This window comes from Staurois parvus, unplaced genomic scaffold, assembly GCF_062004578.1.
Source record: "Staurois parvus isolate SC_StPar_1 unplaced genomic scaffold, SC_StPar_1.0 ptg000719l, whole genome shotgun sequence".
Taxonomy (NCBI): domain Eukaryota; kingdom Metazoa; phylum Chordata; class Amphibia; order Anura; family Ranidae; genus Staurois; species Staurois parvus.
Window position 1 is genome coordinate 1,985,297 of NW_028318515.1, and position 19,525 is coordinate 2,004,821.

The 19,525-nt window shown below is 41.7% G+C and overlaps 1 long non-coding RNA gene across 1 annotated transcript in view; it reads left to right on the plus strand.

Annotated features, from left to right (window-relative positions):
* LOC149445535 (uncharacterized) overlaps positions 1 to 7,124 on the plus strand; it is a 116,587-nt gene extending 109,463 nt beyond the window's left edge. The window contains exon 2 of the long non-coding RNA XR_016306392.1: positions 6,654 to 7,124. This is a non-coding gene — a long non-coding RNA (uncharacterized LOC149445535). The remainder of the gene's footprint in view (positions 1 to 6,653) is intronic.
* Positions 7,125 to 19,525: the final 12,401 nt, after the last annotated feature.

Below are 19,525 nucleotides of genomic sequence, written 5' to 3' on the forward strand. Positions count from 1 at the left end.
GGTCTGGTAATAAGGTGGGCAGCTTTTGCACAGGTAGGGGGACACAGTTATTTGCAACAGCTCCTTTGGGAGTCATCACTACAAAAGGATTAAGATAGCAATAGAACCTCAATGTTTCAGGCTAATGCAGGCCATACATGGCTCGAATTCTGAAGGAATTTTCTCTCGAAAATTGTACCTAAGAACTTTCATTCAAATTTCCCACCATTGGTGGGTCGAGCATCAGCCAATGTTCATGTGGCCATCAAATTTGAGTGATTGGACATGTTGGAATTTTTTTTAAAAACAACCAAATTGCGTGAGCATGAGCTGTGACCTGGAAAGAAAAGAAGATTCCCGGTAAAAAAAGGATTCTGTAGCAACACGAGGTGAAATTGAAAGCTTGGTTGGTCGAATTTTGAAATCAATGGTGGCACCATCAGATTATAAAATGCACAAAATCTCTTATTTTCTAAAGAAAATTCGTTCAGAATTCAACCTACTGCTGGCTCCTTCTCGCTCATTGCTGCCTCTCTGAATTTCTGGGGTTCACAGGAAAAAGTTAACTGTGGACAGTGCAGACTCCAGCCAGTCCATTAACTTGGAGACAGGAGAGAGGAGCAGGGTAGTGCCGTGTCATGCTGTTGGGGTGTCATGGGCCTCTTCCACAACTCCCAGACCAGACACCCTGAGGCAGTCACTATCTGAAGGTACCACAACAATGATTTTGTTATCGAGATGGTTTGTAAGTACTCTTTTTCATTCATTATTGACAGCAGTTGAGCAACATTATAAATCTTTCCCTTTATTATGGAGTGATCAAATATATTCTGAAACCTTGTTTTCTAAGTTGCAGATTTACTGGTGGAATCCACCCCTGAAGAACTGAAAATACACTTACAAACTAAATTGAGTTTTAGGATGCACTCCTTTTTAGTAATTTTGCTGTGGGAATATATACATGGAATAATTATATTATCACAATGTGTACCCTAGACTGATGTATGTCAGATAAAACCAACCAGCTTTTAATCTATAAGATTTTCATGTAATGTTCAATAAACTGACATGTTACATACAATCTACTTATGTGTTATGCCTTATTTAAAGTCCCATGGACAATTGATTTGGTTTGTGTAGTGTCTTGACATCCTAGGCTATGGGGCTATGTGTTTCTATTGATGCATGTAGTGTGGGGAGGCACAACTATAGTCTTTGAATGGAAGGGTGGCTTCATAGGATGCTGTAAGAGAAAGGAGCCACGCTGAATTAGAAAACCTGCGGCAGCAATGCTTATAGTGAAACATAAGCAGGGAATAAAAGATAAAGAAGCTGCATACTCAGTAAGTGATTAAATTAGCTGATGAACAAGCTTAAAAATACTGAGGGTTTAATATCAATTTAAGCTTAGGTATACAATCATATATTTGGCTTTTGTGTTTGGGTTTAGTTGAATGTTAAATGATGGTATTAAAACAGGTGCAGACTCAGTGGTGTTAAATAATTGGAGTAACATCTAAACTGCTGAAAAAATGAAAGGAACACTTTTTAATCAGAGTATAGCATCAAGTCAATTAAACTCATGAGATATTGATCTGGTTAGTTAAGTAGCAGAGGGAGTTGTTACTTAGTTTCAGCTGCTTTGGTGTTAATGACATTAAAAACAGATGCACTACATGGACAACAACCAGATGACCCCCAAAACAGGAATGATTTTACAGGTGGAGGCCACTGCCATTTTTTCCCCTACTCATCTTTTCTGACTGTTTCACTAGTTTCAGAGTGTCACTACTGATAGCATGAGGCAATACTTGGACCCTACAGAGATGGCACAGGCAGTTCAACTCCTCCAGGATGGCACATCAATACATGCCATTGCCAGAAGGTTTTCTGTGCATGGAAGAGCATGTAGGAGATTCCAGGAGACAGGCAATTACTCTAGGAGAGCTGGACATTGCTGTAGAAGGTCCTTAACCCATCAGCAGGACTGGTATCTGCTCCTTTTTGCAAGAAGGAACAGGATGAGCACTGCCAGAGCCTTACAAAATGACCTCCAGCAGGCCACTGGTGTGAATGTCTCTAACCAAACAATCAGAAACAGACTTTTTAAGAGGGTGGCCTGAGGGCCCGACGTCCTCTAGTGGGTCCTGTGCTCACTGCATTTCCCATTTAACACCATAATCGAAAGGTCCACCACTGGCACCCTTTGCTTTTCACAGATGAGAGCAGGTTCACCCTGAGCACATGTGACAGATGTAAAAGGGTCTGGCGAAGCCATGGAGAACATTATGCTGCTTGTAACATCGATCAGCATGACCATTTTGGTGGTAGGTCAGCGATGGTCTGGGGAGGCATATTCATGGAGGGATGCACAGACCTCTACAGGCTAGACAATGGCACCCTGACTGCCATTAGGTATTGGGGTGAAATCCTTGGACCCAGTGTCAGACCCTACGCTGGTGCAGTGGGTCCTGGGTTCCTCCTGGTGCACGACAATGCCCGGCCTCATGTGGCGAGAGTATGCAGGCAGTTCCTGGAGGATGAAGGAATTGATACCACTGAATGGCCCCCACGCTCGCCTGACCTAAATCCAATAGAACACCTCTGGAATATAATGTTTTGGTCCATCTGTCACTGCCAGGTTGCACCTCAGACTGTCCAGGAGCTCAGTGATGCCCTGGTTCAGATCTTGGAGGAAATACCCCAGGACACCATGCGTCATCTCATTAGGAGCATGCCCTGATGTTGTCAAGCATACATACAAGCACGTGGAAGCCATACAAACTACTGAGTACCATTTTGAGTTGCTGCAATGACATTTCAGCAAAATGGACTAGCCTTGTGCATCATTTTTTCACTTTGATTTTCGGGTGTCTTTGTATTCAGTCCTCTGTAGGTTGATAATTTTCATTTCTATCAAATGTTCCTAGCACATTACCCAGTCCATATCAGTTTAGCTATCCAGCATGATATTTTTTCCCATTGAGATCTGATGTGTTTTCAAAGTGTTCCTTTAATTTTTTTGAACAGTTTATAATAATGCAAGACATACACTGAAGATGTAGTAACAAAGTAGTTGTATAATTTGATGCAGTGGATGAAATATCTTATAAATGACTAAATAAAATGGTAAATCTCATTAAAACATAGGCATACATATAACACACTGCAGCAATAATGCTGGCTTGCAGCAATGTCTAGCAGGCACCTCTCCACTCAGTTTATGTACATACCTTTCTTTGCATGAAAATGATAGTTTACATTAATCACAGCTTTATATCTGTGCCAAAATCCAACATTTCAGGGCTGAGAAGTTCCTACCACCCAGAAACCATAAAAATATAGTGTCCCCTCTAAAAATGGCTTATTATGTACAATCCCATTGATGACTAATAAAGCAGCCTCTGTGTTAATTGATTCAGCTCAGCTTCTCCAGAAGTAGTGCCAGAGAGTTCTCAGTTGTGCACCCACAATAGACACCACTATTTGATTCCTATTGGTATTTCTTGAATTAGAAAGAATGTGTACTTGGCAGCGGGAACACAATCTCCCCATCTACACAATGCCAAAGCTCATTTCTTCTACTTGAAGGCAAATAAAGCCCTACTGTTTTGAAGTGTTATAGATTTGGCTTGAGTTATGTAGTTATTGATAAAACATAAATTAGCAGTCAGGCAGAAGTGTTGCTTCAGTGTAGATTACCAGGCTCTCTATTCTTTCCCTGCTTCTTGCAGTAGAAATCAGTGGTAGTATTCCCTTACCGAGTACACAGTACAGCTCCACTTTCAGTCAGTGCATTGAAAAGGAACATTTCTACGTTCACTGACTTCAGAAGTTTTGGTCAGGTAAAATAAGGAAGCACTCCTATCCAAATGACAAAATAGACAGGATTTACTAAAACTGGAGCATGCAAAATCTGGTGTAGCTCTGCATAGAAACCAATCAGCTTCCAGGCTTTATTATCAAAGCTTAATTGAACAACCTGAAGTTAGAAGTTGATTGGCTATCATGCACAGCTGCATCAATTTCTAAGTGCACCAGATTTAGTACATCCCCTCCAATGAGTCTGTAGAGCAGGTGGTGGAAATGTATTTGTAATGCTAATGAGCAATCACCAGTCACTATTTTAGAAAGGCAGCGAGGAAAGCCTTAAAGAATAAGTTCAGCTTTGGGGAAAAAATAATAAACAGACATAGAGTTTAGAAAAAAAATTACTTTTGTAGCAGATGCTGCTTAGTATGATGGGTTCTCTGTTCAGCCATGACTTTTTAAGCTGCTTGGTCTGCACTTACATACCTGTGCAACTTAAAAGTTAGTATGCTATCATTCTATAATAATACACAGAAAACAGGCCTCAAGAAACCTGGTTGTAGATTATTAGATATAATATAGCAAGACAAGTTAGACAATGCATGAATCAGTAAACAGGCAATTGAACATATTTTATAAACCAAATAGCAAAAAGAAAGCGCCTCTAAGTGCAGCAGCAAATGTTTGTTATAAGCAAAAATGATTTAAAACAGTTAAAAAGATGCTTATATAAAGGCTCATCTAAAAGAGTAGACCATTCTGTGTGTCCAGCGTCCGTCGCTTCAGCAGGGTTCCCGATCCTCCCTGATGTCCTGCAGCATTGGGACTTGATCAGCAGCAAGATGGCTGCCCGGCTTCTGGAACCAATGGGGAGCGCAAATGGGAACAAATGACATCATATGGTAGGGGCCGGGGACGCATTTCGGAGCATGCACCTGTGCTCCTTTGTCAAACCAACTGATGCTGCAGGACGGCATGTAGGATCGGGGATCCAGCTGAAGCTGCGGATACTGGACACATTGAGCAGTCTACTCTTTTAGATGAGCCTTTTATACAAGCATCTTTGTAAGTGTTTTTAATCCTTTTTGCTTATAATAAACCTTTGCTGCTACACTTAGAGGCACGTTTATTTTGTTATTTGGGTTTATAGAGCTTCTCCACTCTTATAAAAGCTGCCCAAGTGCCTGGCTGCCCTTTGTCATCTTCTTGCATGGGACATTCATTTAGGACTTTATGAGAGCCCTGCTTTTTTAGACATGTTTAGAGATGGTGTACTGGTTAAAGTGAACATTGGCATATAAAATGGCAATTAACTAACTGCAATACAGTTTAACCAAATGTCAGCTGGTATAAACAGTGTGTAATATAACGAAATTAAATAACCCAAAGAAATGTCGTCAAGTGCACTTAACACATACGGTCCTAATTTGTTCCTGACAAGGGGTAGCCATGGAGATGGCTATAAAGTACCTGGCACCTATTTAGCAATACTAAGATGGCTGTTATTTGGGACCTTCTGTAAGGTAAAGCTGTCCCTTTATCACTGTACTCAATGGAAGGCTGAAGGACTGTTAAGTAGGAAGTAGTCTCCTTCGATGTTAACAGTAGTCAGTAAGGGATTAAGCTTGGTAATTCTTTTCACCACTCCTGCTTTGCAACAGATCTGGTCCAATACTCTTGGCGGTCAGCTGTCCCAGAAAACTCATGATTAGATCCTCCTTGATGTGGGCACACAATCCAACAGGTCTCCCCAGCCCAGATCCCAAGACACAGTAACTCTCTGTGGCTCAGTCTCTCATCTGCCTGGGTGCTCAAAAGGGCTCAGTCTCTCCCTGGCATAGATACACATGGATCCAATGTCTGCCAACTCTGGTAACCACACATAGGCACTAACCGTGACTTAGTTTCAGCCTAAGCTCTCCGCAGCAGTTCTGTCTTTTCTCTGGTGTAGCATACAGACACAAACACAAAGTCTGTATTCTCTGGCTCTCTCTACTAGACTCCCCTGAGCTGTTCTCTTTTCCTCCTGTGTGCTAGGAATCTGGGTATTGAAGCCACAGCTTCCTAGCCTCCGTTGTAAGAAGTGCATATCCCATGATCCTCAGCAGCTGCACAGCTCGTCCTCTTTGCTACTGTTGACTGGCTCAAACACTGTTGTGTGGGAGACCACACACATTCCCACTGGGGCCCAATGCAGCGGCTGCCGGGAGGAGGGGTGGAGAAACAGCCCAGCCATCCACTCGCACAGCTGCTTTGTAAACAGCGCTCCTCCAGCTGACAACACAGTGGCAAGGGTGGGGTGGGGGTCTGAGGAGAGTGGGCACAGGAGCAACACATTTATTATTTTTACCCCGAAGAGCCTGATCAGTGGATCACGGGTGCAATATCAGGCTCCTGCAGACTCTTCCTTCAACTCTCTGTCTGTACCTCTGTACAGGCTTTTATTTAGACCTAGAGGAAGTGTCAGTGGACTATGAGTGCACTGACAACTTTTTTGCTTGTGTTGCTACATTTTGAGTTTGTGCTATTGAGCTATGTAAACCATGTGCTTTTTTTATAACTCAAGGTAAGGAGACAAAGGAAAATGTGTAAGAAAATGCCTAGACCTCCATCTTGCTGGACAGGAGACTACATAATTTTTCATATTTACTAGTTAAAAATAAATAAATAAATAAATAAATAAATATATATATTGTAAATAGTGGGAATATGAAAAATCTCTGTCTGTTTTTGTTGCTATCTATGTCCTTGTTGGAGAGATTCCAGCTATCTTCCTGTCGCAGTGACCACTGTCTACCCAGCTGTGATACAATTGACAATAAAAAACTGACAGATTTTCTAATCCTTCTTATACTTTTTACTAGGAAAGTGTTTAAGAACAGAGGCTGACGACCTTAGAGACCCACCTTGGAGACCCAACAGGAGAGCACTGTCTCCCATATCTCTGCTGTGGAAAACCTACTACACCGCCAACACCTGCTCCTGCTTGCCCTGCAGCTGCAACAGGAAGATACGGAAAACAGGAGCAGATGGAATAATGTCAGGCTCAGGGCAATCCAGAGGCCACTACCGGAGCTGTTGTTGCTACTTCTATATCCAGTACGGATGACCACACTTATGAAGTGAAAAGATGTATCCTCTTAAAGTCATGTCATTATTGGAAATCAGCAAGGAATCAAAATGGTGAAGATAGAAGTATATACGCAGGACGTTCTTTTGTTCTTGTTTTTAACTCACTGTTTTTATTTTTTTGATTGACTGTGTATTCACCATGTCATATGCCCACCCTTTCAGAAAATCTTAGTGATCATAATAAAGAAATGATTTGCATCTACTATTGATGTTTTTTGATTACTCTGTATAGGATTCAAAATACTGTTCTTTTTTTGCAGTTTGCTCTAGTCAGCTGCTAACTTTGTCTAATACATTACCGGAGCTGACCTGAGAACTACGGTAACGAGCATCTTTAATATTCTATAGTAGACTCCTAGCTAATGCCCTTAGATCCGCCAGAGCAAAAACATATATTTCAAATCTAAAATCCACTGGAAACACCATGCTCTCCTCATCAGAGATTACCCAGGCATTTCAGGAATACTGTACCTCCCTATATAATCTGGCGAATGGCTTCTTACCACTCTCCCAACAGGACAGACAGGTGACAGCTCGAGAATACCTACAAGCCTCGAAGATGCCCACCCTGTCGGAGGAAGCCATTTCGAGTTTGGAAACCCCATTATCTACTGATTAATGTTTAGGCGCGCTAGCATCCATGAAACTTGGTAAGGCCCCTGGACTTGATGGGTACACACTGATTTATTACAAGCAATATGCAGGGGAATTGGCCCCTAAATTTACAGCGGCATTCAACTCCCTCAGGGAAGGTCAAGAGATCCAAGAGACCTCTTTACAGGTCCATATTACGATGATACATAAAGAGGGGAAGGACCCGGCTCTCTGCTCCAGTTACCACCCCATTCCCCTACTCAATGTAGACCTCAAAATATTCACGAAAATTTTGGCATCTAGGCTATCGCACACACTTCCTTCATTGATACACCCCAAACAATCGGGCTTTACAATAAGAGTGCTGATACAATACACAATGTGTCCTAGCGGCTGTACACTATTCTCTTTCAACACATGTTCCCTTAGTGCTCTTCTGTTGATGCAGAGAAGGCATTTGGCAGGGACTCATGGCCGTTTTCGAGGGCAACTATGGAACATATTGGAATGGGGAAGGGAATGCTGAAGTGGATTTCTGTACTCTATTACACCCCGTCAGCATGGGTAAGGGTAATGAGGTGCTCTCTAATGCATTCCCTATTCACAATGGAACTCAGCAGGGATGCCCTTTTTCACCCCTAATCTTTGTACTCATGATGGAACCTTTCTTGAGGAAGATCAGGGATTGTCCACATATTAAGGGTATCACAGCCAAGGGCAAGGAACACAAAATGGCCGTGTATGCAGACGACTTAATCTTCTTTTTGACGGTACCAGTCACCTCTTTACCATCCATGATGCAAGAACTCCGACGCTACAAATCTCTTTCAAACTTTAAGATAAAGTATTCCAAATCAGAGGCCATGGGTATTTCTATAGACCACTGCTTGCAGCAACAAATTGCATCCCAGTTCCATTTTAAGTGGACTTCTTCTCAAATTAGATACCTTGGACAAATATTCCTTGGAATCTACAACGAACATTTGAACTTAACTTTGCCCTTTAGTTAGGACCATCAAGTCAGATCTGCTACTTTGGGACAGAGAGGTCTTCACCTGGTTCAGGTGCATTAATATCTTAAAGTTGAACATCATGCCGAGGCTTAACTATCTGCTTCAAGCCCTCCCGGTGCGACTACTGCCCCGTTTCTTGCCAAGGTTGAGGTCTGCCTTCCTGAAATTTGTTTGGGCAGGAAAACAAGCATGTCTCCGGAGGAATATTCTCTCCTTGCTCAAAGCTAGGGGAGGATCGGAATTCCCAGACCCTGTGAAGTATCATGAAGCAGCTCATTTCGCTAGAGTGGTTGACTGGTGTGTTACACACAATGCAAAATTGTGGGTACATCTAGAACAAACCACAGTCAACCTGCCCCTGGCAGGCCTTCCTTGGCACCCATGGTCCTCTCTGCCATTACCAATAAGACAGCGCCCCTTGTTAGGAGCAACACTACGAGTGTCCAAGACCATTTTTAAAGCCACAAATATCTCCCTGCATCCAAGCCCCTTAATGCCCATTATAGGGGCAGTGGGATTCCTGCCAGGACTTCAGGAGCCCCATTTCATGGCACACTCTAGGAGTGGACTGTTCCGCATAGTTCATTTCTCCAGGAATGGTCATCTTATGACGACCCAGGAGTTAAAACAGGCCTTCTCTTCAAGTCTGGACTTTCTTCAGAGAGCACAACTGGGGGCATTATTGCACGCTTTACCAAATGAGTCTTTAACTTAAGGGAGCTGTCCCCATTTGAGAATATATGCATGACTGGTGAACCCCTACGTCACTCGCTCTCTCACTTTTATACCTCCTTGATAGCATCTGACACTCCATCTGAACTCCCATTTTTACAGCGCTGGGAAAGGGACCTGAATATTACTTTTTCTCAAAAGCATAAAGACAGAATCATACTCTTTGCCCACAAGGCCTCCCTGGCCAGTAGATACCAGGAGGGGGTATACAAACTTCTCACTAGATGGTGCAGGACGCCAGAGGTACTTCATTGTATGTTCCCCCAGGTCTCAAATCTCTGTTGGCGGTGCAAGAAGTCTGTAGGGTCTTTACTTCACATTTTTTGGAAGTGTCCCAAACTGCGAGATTCTGGACTATGGTGGAACATACACTACACACACAAATGGGCATATCCCTAGGAGGGAATCCTGCAGCCTTTCTCCTTCACGACACACCTCTGTCAAACAAACGTTACAAGCACTCTCTCTTAAAACATCTCCTCAACGCGGGGAAAACATGCATCCAGGCACTGTGGAAAAATCAATTACCCCCTACAAAAACACACTGGCTTGCTCGAATTAATGAAATTCAGGAAATAGAGAACATGACCATGATGCTCAAGGAAAATACTGGAAAACTTGGGCACCCTATTTTTTCTATAACGATCAAACCGTGTTGGCTTCCCAAACATGAGCTGACTGAGGTAGAAGTGTAACTTTTCACATTGCCCGTTAGCCCTATGGGATCACCAGAGTGGGTAACCAGGAGGATAGGCAGAGGTCTCCTCCCAGCCCAACCCTCCCCCTCCTTTTTTTTATCTTCTGCCCTTCTTCTGAACCTTATGTTGGTTATCCAATCCTTCTTTCTTTCTATTTTACTGGGGCTGAATGTTATTTTGTCTTCTTTATTGCTTTTCGGTAAATGTACAAAACAAAAGAAGAAATAATGTTCTAGGGATGTGGTTAGAATGGTTAAGCTTTCTATGTACTGAATGTATCATATGTTTTAGATATTTCTTTATATAGGTCTGAAGTGTCACTATGTGCGTAGTGCTGGGCCAAGTTTATCTGCATTCCGTTAAAATGTTATTTTCTTGTAAAAGTTGTTATACTATTTCTTCAAAATAAAGAATTAAAAAAAAAAGAAGAAAAGTGTTTAATTGCTGTTTGTAACCCTGATTGGGAGGCTTCCCCTCTGTAACTGCACTGGAGACACTCTGGCTTTTTAGCTGAAAATTGCTCAGGTGTGAAAGGGGGCCTTACATTCTACAGTCTTTAATGCAGTGCAGTGCTTGATGTCAGAGGGGATTGGCCAAGGTCCCTCAAGTATGCAGATGCAAGCTTCCTCCCCTCCTCCTTCCCTCCTCCAGAAGGCTCTCAGAAGCTCCAGAAGCCCTGAGCTTCAGAACCTCCCTAGCCTGTCCTGGGACAACCTCTCTACCTCACTCCCAGGCTGACTCATCCTGGGCTGCTACTCAACCTCTGCCTAAAAAAATAAAACAACAAACTCTCTCTGGCTAAGCTAGAGGGCGCTACATCTAGGCTGCTCACAGCAAGCATGTGAACCCCCGACAAGGTCATGTTCCATGGCAAAGGTTTATCAGAGCCTAGAGCTGCAACTAGGTGTTTGACAGCTTTACATAGCAGATTAGGTGTCAGGGCAGTTGAAGGTGTGTGGAATGGTGAAATTATCTCATGACTTGCTTCATTTTAGACACACACACACACTTTGCCCCAAAAGATTTAGGCTTCTAATGAAAAATATAATGTTGGAAAAAGTCCCTGTGAAGGTTCACACTTTTTTATGTCCAAGTCTATCACTGCCTCCAAATGAAATGATACATCAAGGGTATCAAAATGGGCTCCTACAGCAACAATATTGTCTTCATCTGTCAAAGAATGCACAACAGACAAGTTCCTTTTTGGATTAGGGAGTAGATGGCAGTGCAATGGGGCAAGATCAGGTGTGTATGAAGTTGCTGAAGCAGTTAAAACCCACATTCATGGATAACAGCCATGAAACTGCCAACTAGAAGTGTTGTTATATTGATTAAACATGCTATTGGTTAATACTCCTTGAAATAAAGTATCCATTTGCTTCTGTCAGTGTTCTCTATTAAACTAGCATAGTGTGTTCTGGTAATTATTTGGCTCCTTGCACTGTAATCCTTCATTACCACACCTGTCACCCAGAAAATGGTTGCCATCACTTTTGCATTTTCTTCTTCACTGGAGTGTGTAGGCCAGCACGTTCCCTTTGTTTTGACAGCTGTTTTGCCACTATTTCATTCAGTTCTGGGTCATTTGATCATTTGTTGATCAGGTTTTGCTCTAGTCAGGAGCTTTATAGTTTAAAGAGCAGAGCTATGCTTGCTGCCAGATGCTTTTTCTAAATGTAATTATCTGTCCCATGTTTGATTTCTGCTGCCTGTCTTTTTAAAGACCTATATGAATAGACTTCCTTCTCTAATACTGCCACTACCCTTTTTCATACAGATACTTAATTACAGCTCAGAGGTCTAACTAAAAGTGGAACTAAAGACAAAAATAGGCCCAATGCCCACGACGTCCCTCTCTGGCACTGGCATCTTATTCCCAGGCTCTTCTAGGTACTGGTCTTCAGCTATCTCGATTGTCCAGTGTCAGATAATGTCTATCCTGCATGTGTGCAGGAGTGCAGTCGTCTTGGCACACTGCTGGAACAGGGGCGGACTGACAACTCATGGGGCCCCCGGGCAATAGGGGATCATGGGGCCCCTGTGTCCTTGCCCAAACTCAAAAAAGCCTATGAAAAAGGTACCAGGGGCATCTCATGGGGCCCCCTACTGACCCTGGGCCCTCGGGCAGTGCCTGAGTTTCCAAATGGTCAGTCCGCCCCTGTGCTGGAATGTGCATATCTGTGTACATTTTATGGGCGATTGTGAACAAGCAGGTAAGTGTATTTTATTGCAGAAGCCTACTTGTTTACAATTATTTTTCATCTTTAGCTCCACCTTAAAGCTGAACTCGACAAAATATTATTTTTTTTTAATTACACTGGTCCAGCTTGGTTACATCTAATTTTTCATATCTCACATCCATAGGGTTGTCTGGGATGCAGCAATTTATTGTATTAGCCTGTGCTACACCATCAGTGCTGGTCTCTTAGGGCTTCATTAACACTTGCCCACACACTAGCACTCTAAACTCGAGCAGTTTAGTGTGTGGGCAACTGAGTGTTTTGAGGTACAGTGATGTGCAGCAGGGGGCAGTGTGATGCACATTTTACCACTACATCTGACAGTGACTTTTTTTGGCAGCTGTGCTTGAAATGCATAAAGTGACACTTCATTTATGCCACCCCACAGCAGCATGTCTGCATTTTTCCACACCTCTGGACTGCATTGCATTGAGAACATGTGCCTATGTGCCCTAGTGGTGACTCACAATTTTCCAGTGTTGAATAATGTCAGTCATTGCTCTAGTGTGAATGAGCTCTTACAGGTGCTGCTCATGTTTGAAATTCATCAGTCCTGATCAGGGGCGGACTGACAGCTCATGGGGCACCCGGGCAATAGGGGATCATGGGGCCCCTGTGTCCTTGCCCAAATTCATAAAAGCCTATGAAAAAGGTACCAGGGGCATCTCATGGGGCCCCCTACAGACCCCGGTCCCTCGGGCAGTGCCCGAGTTTCCAAATGGTCAGTCCGCCCCTGGTCCTGATGTTCTGACTACCTATTCCATTCCCAGGGGGCCCCAACATAAAGGATATTATAAACACCCCCAACATTACCCATTTTTGGAAAGTAGTCACCACATGGTATTTAGTAAGAGAAATGGAGAGGTTGTAATTTTTTTATGCAATTTTTTGGAAAATGAAGAAAATAAATAAAATTTACAAATGAAAAAAGTTGTCATTTTAACAAGTAATTTCTCACTCGTTGCATAGGCATACTTACAATTACACCCCAAAACACATTCTTCTACAATATGGAGAATTATGAGAGTTTTTCACTGCTGAAGAACAAAGAATAGAGTTTAAAGCTTCCGGAATTATCTTATTTTTAAACTATTCAAATGTGTGTATATATGTATTTTTATACTGTATGCACATACACTATATAAAAATGATTGGTGGTACCAACATCTAAGACTGAACACCCTATGAGAGGTAACAAGAATGAAAGATGACAGTTGGGTGGCTAAAACTAACTATTGTAGTAGAAAAAAGCACATGCATGATAGCCTAGAGAATAGAATCTTGTCTGTAAGTAAAAATAAATATTTTTTAGAAGTTGTTCTACATCACCCTAAGACAATAAATTATATCACCAAGCAAAAAGATGTTACACTGTATAATGACATAGAAACATAAAAACCTAGAAAAGTGATGTCACAAAAAAGACAGAGGGTCAATTGAGTCTGCCCGTGTTTTTTTTGTATGTTTGTTTTGGGGTTTTTTTGTTTTGTTTTTTTTATACATGTTTTGTATTTTTTTTGTTTTGTTTTGTACATTTTTCCCATTAACTTTTCTTGTATAGATTTATGTTTATCCCAATGGCTCACTACCTCTGCTGGAAGTTTATTCCAAGCACCAGCTACCCTTTCAGTAAAATAATACTTTATAAGATTTTGAACTTTCCTCCATTTAGTTTGAGGTCATGTCCCCGTGTTCTTGATTTTGGTTTGATATTGAATATACTGCCCTCCTGAACCTTATTCAACCCCTTGATGTATTAACACTTTTCAGTCATGTCTCCCCTTTTCCTTCTTTCCTCCAGATTATACACATTAAGTTCCTGGAGTTGCTATTGGTATGTTTTTTCCTCCAGACCTTTCACCATTTTTGTTACCCATCGTTGGACACGATCTATGTAATCAATATCTTTTTGTAAGTGAGGTCTCCTGAACTGGACATTACAACAAAGCAAATCAAGTAAATGGTTGCACAAACATTTCACGCTGTAATATAGAATTTTCTGATGACCCCTGTTGGTTGGTATGAAAATGAAAACCTATCTCCTTAACTTAGAAAATTATCCATTGAATGAGTAAACCCCTATACTCATTCATAATGTCTCTTAATTCCTAGCATGCTCCTTCCCTTCACATTTTTGTATGCCTTCCCTAAATACACACTACTTAAAATAGTGGTTTTGTTCCTGCTAAAAGTAAAAAGAACAGTGCACCATATTGTTAGGCATTCAAACCCTTTGAAATGAAACTCAGATTTCCAAAAAAATAAACTGCTAAAGAGCTTAGAGGAACAACTGAGAGCTGGACAGAAAGTTCCAAGCTGTATTGTGAAGCCTCAGATATGCTGATACATTTGGCTGAGATGCAAATATGGAAAAAGAAAACATTTCAGAAGTTTTTAGCTTCATCTGATTCCCATCATGATGATCCTTTTTCATTGGTTAGTGTGAGCTGGTCTTCATTCACAGCCTCTCTATTAAGGACACCTTTTCTCTTGTATTATGTCTAGCAGATTCCATATTATGGCGTATTGGGATATCACACTTCAGTTTCCTGAGGTATTAGCTACAAAGATGAGGCTTTACAATTGCTTAAGCTGTATTGTTTCGCTGCCCAAAAAACTATCCATGGTTATGCACATAAATCCTGCAAAATAGAGAGGGGCTGTTTTCATAAAGCCAGTGCTTCAGAATCCAGCTTTAATTTTATGGAACCTACAGTATTAAAATATTTATTGTAGACATGCACCATCTGGTATTAAAAAAATAATAATCCACAAAACTTAATACAGACAGACTTTCCTCCAAAAAGGGGTACTGTTTCATATATGGAAATTAAGGAATAAATGGTTGCATTCATTTAGAGCCAACACGAGAGCCGAGTGGATTATTTACAAACAGGAGAGGCTTCTTTTCTGTCCCCTGCCTCGGCAATATTGTACACTCTTTATGGTTCTTCCTTAGCATGTTCAGGAAGGAAAGCATGTTTCAAATGCCCAATCAGTCCTCACTTTACCTAGCAAAGCTACCCGCCCATAGATTCACTTCTCTATTACAATGTGTGTGACTGCTTTGTACTGCTGGCTGCTATCCATACATGATGTAAAAACACTCTTTGCAATTCAAATTGTATGGATCCAAGATATGGAGTGTTAGTTATATAATTTATACAGCTATGGCCAAAAATATTGGCACCCCTGCATTTCTGTCAGATAATGCACCACTTTGCCAGAAAATTGTTGCAATTACAAATGTTTAGGCATTCTCATATTTATTTCTTTTGTTTGTATTAGTATGACACAAAAAAGTGGAGAAACAGAAAGCCAAATTTGACACATTCCATGCACAACCCCAAAAATGGACTGGGTGAAGTAGTGCATTATCTGACAGAAATGCAGGGGTGTCAATACTTTTGGCCATGACTGTATGCATATGGGAGGTGCATATAGGAAGTCAGACGGTGGAGGAGCACAATATACAAATTTATGCAACACTATCTAAAAAATAAGGGACTAATAAGATCTACAGATGAGGTGGGGATAGATACTATAAGCACTGATAAACTAAAAGATATTAAGAGAAATTCGGAGGCCACCAGTTGCATGGCTGCCATTGTAATCAATTGGATTTTGTGCTTTCTATGTTACTAACTCAAAACACCTATGAAGATCAGATGTTTTGACTTTATTCTGACTTCACTGGTGGCATACTAGTTCAGGGCCAGCAACCCAGAGTGTAATAAAGCCAAAGACAGCCAGGGACCTAGAATAGTATGGTTGCAATGTTGTGATCTTGTTTTTTGTTCAGGGCATGGGTAAAACTCTTTTCCTGTTCTGTCTGAATCATTTCACTGCAACAGGAAGTAAAACTCTCTCCAGTATGGACAAGCTAAAAACCTGACTTCATTTTAATACAGTCCGATAATAAGAAATTTGTTGTTATGGATGTGTCTTCTCATGTTCTGCTCTGTTTGTTTCAGAAAGATGGGGGGGTTCTTTTCACTTCCTGTTCTTCTAGATACTAAGAAAGGGAGGATACATCCTGCAAATGGGAACACAGAGAGTGATGAAAAATTCATAGAGGTTCCGACTCACCCTAGTCTATCCAAAAACAGGCTAGATCAGTGACAGGCTATCTAATAACAGCAATCATTTTGAATCTACTGATTCTGTTACAAACCTTTAAGCCATGTTAAGGTCTATAAATGTACACACAATAGATCTTTTTTAGGGGTGCACCGATACCATTTTTTGATCGGCAGGTACGATTGACCAAGTACCAATATTTTGTGGTGCGTTTTGCATCAATACAGAATGCTGCTGTGTGAACCCAGATTTGTCACAGCCAGAGTTCACACAGGAGCAGTGCTGGAAACCTCCCTGCACTGATCCCATGCTGAGCAGAGAGTGTGAGAGAAGGGCATGTGGAGATGTATACCTCGGTGTCGGCCATCAGAGGATGGAGGCAGATGCTCCAGATTCTTAGCTGTAGGAGAGGAGAGAATGTGCTGGTGAAATCCCTATGGCTTTCTCTCCTCTCCTTGCAGGGATGAAAGTACAGGTTAAACGACTTTTGATTGGTCAGCAGCATCACGGTGCTAACCAACCAGAAGTCATCTAGCCCGTACTGTCATCCCTGCAAGGAGATGAAAGAAAACCACAGAGCTTTCATATCCCTGTGGCTTTCTCTCTTCTCAGTGCTGCTTTCTGTACTCTCCTACGGATGAGAATCTGGAGCATTTGTCTCCATCCACTGAAGGCCGACACCCAGGTATACATCCCACATGCCCTTCTCTCCCACTCTCTGGGATCAGTGCAGACTAATGCAGGCCATAGTCTGGGATCAGTGCAGACTATTGCAGGCCATAGACGAGTCGTTTATCGGCCAAATTTTCATCCGAACGAAAAATCGGCTGATATTCATGCCGTTAGTGGGGCAATGCCATCGGCCGTTTTTCGCGGATCTTCTCATTTCTTTTTATCGGTCATGCTGGAAAATCCATGGCATCCATGGCAGCAACGACCGATTTTTCGTTTATCGTCCGACAAACGGCCCGTCTTTCTCTCCTCTCCTTCAGCTGTGAATCCAGAGCTTCTCCCCCCATCCTCTGCCTGATAGCCGACACCAGTGTATACATCCCCACACACGCCCTTCTCTGCCACTCCCCACTAGCATGGGATCGGTACAGGGAGGTTTCCTGCACCGCTCCTGTGTGAACTGTGACTGTGTGACGGTGACAAGCCTGGTGTTACTCAGGAGCTGAATGCGATTTGGAGAGGAATAGCATTCCTGTTCAAATTGCATGCAGTTTTCATCCATACATTTTGTATTGATGCAGATCACACCACAAAGTATCGGTTTGGGTATCGGGAGCATTTTTGCGATTATGAGTACTCGAGAAAATACTCAATATTGGTGCGTCTCTAATTTTTTTAGTCAAAGAAGGGCACCTCTCCACTCAATAGATTGCTAAATTGCTGCATCCTGTCCGCAAAAACAAAACTACAGAATTGGAAACATTTAAAGAGCAAGGTTATGAAATGCCTAAGAAATTTCAAGAGCAGGGTTGAAGTAAATAAGTGATAGGAGGGCAATAAAAAAAGGCTTTGGAAAAAGATAAACAAAAATTATATGCAAAGTGTACTTCAGCACAATTCTCCCAACCTCTTTTATCTCTTCAAATGGTTTACTGCTGCTGGCACTATATGCGTTCCCACATACAGTCAAATAAAATCTAAATAGAGAGCCGCACAATATAATATGTTATTGCCAGAAATGCAATATACTAAGTGTAAAAAGAAACAATATTACCATATACCATATGCAGTATATACAAAAGCATTGTACAATTAATAAGTGAAACCCAGAAAAAAATCCATGAGTCTTTAAACACAATATTATACAGGATAGTCCTTCTTTTGTATATGGTGTTCCTCCCGTTCAACATTACACATTAGTGCAAATATCCACCAGTATTTATTAAAAAAAATATATACATATATTACACTCACAAAGTGTTCAGCTGGAGCACTACAGTAAAAAGTCTTTCTGTTCCCTTAAGATCTAGGTTCGCTGGTCACCCACAAGTTGGTGGCTCGCAAACATACGGGTGTCATCGGCCCGCCCTACGCATTACGTCACAACACGTGACTTCATCAGGGAATCCTGTATAATATTTTGTTTAAGGACTCATGGATTTATTTCTGGGTTTCAGTTATTAATTGCACAATGCTATTGTATACACTGCATATGGTAATATTGTTTCTTTTTACACTTTATTAATTGCATTTCTGACACTAACATTATTTTGCACGGCAATCTATTTAGATTATAAACAGAAATTACTGACTGCAAAACAGGAATAGGTAAAATGATAAAAAAAATGTTAAATTTCATTAGAGACTATGGTAGGCGTAGGTGTATAGTAAAGTGTGGAAAGAGCTAATACAATAAATAAAAAGAATTGGAATATTTAACAAGGAGATGAGGTCTTGATTAACCCCTTGACGCCGAATGCACGCAAATATGCGGCCTCTCGGCATCTGGGCCTTGACACCGAGCGGCCGCATATCTGCGTGCAATTAGAAAATACATATGTGCTGAGAGCACGCGCCCTGCGCGCTCCCAGCACATATGTCTGTGACTCACGGAAAGGTCCTGAGCTCCCCTTTCGATCGGCACCTTTTCCGATCATGTGACCGCAACAGTCACATGACCCTAAAACTCCGCCCTGCCTCCTGGCTTCTGAAACTCTTAAAGGGTCGGGAGGCTCAGGCTTGAAGAGGTTAAAGTTCTAACAGAAAATGTATATTTATAGGAAGAAAAGAATAATTAGAAAGCATAGAATAGATTGGAAAAAATGTTTTTAGTTAAGAGAAAATTTCCTCAAAATTTGTTTAGAAATATAAAAGGCATTTTTTCATTGCACGATGTGTGGAGCATGTAGGAATACCTGAGGAGAAACAAAATCTATCACTAAATTGAATTCTATTAGCACAAGTTAGCCATTCTATTAGCAGAGCCAACACCCTCTTTACCTGTCCTGTGTATCCCTGCTACCGCACTCCCAGTAATGGAATGGGGTCCCACTGTGAACCTAGCATGGAATCCATTTGTGCACTCACTTAACTCTTTCTCTTCCGTACCTATGCACAGGCTGAGGACCTCTGCAATGCTGATCTGCTCCCATTGCTATGCTCTGGAGAGAGTGCCGACAACAACTCCTCCTGCAACAGCCTATCCCACCTGCCACATGTACATGCTTACGACAGGCTACTAGAGAAACCTTCGTTACCCTTGGTAAGCAAATGTTTGTACTCCATACTGTGTTTA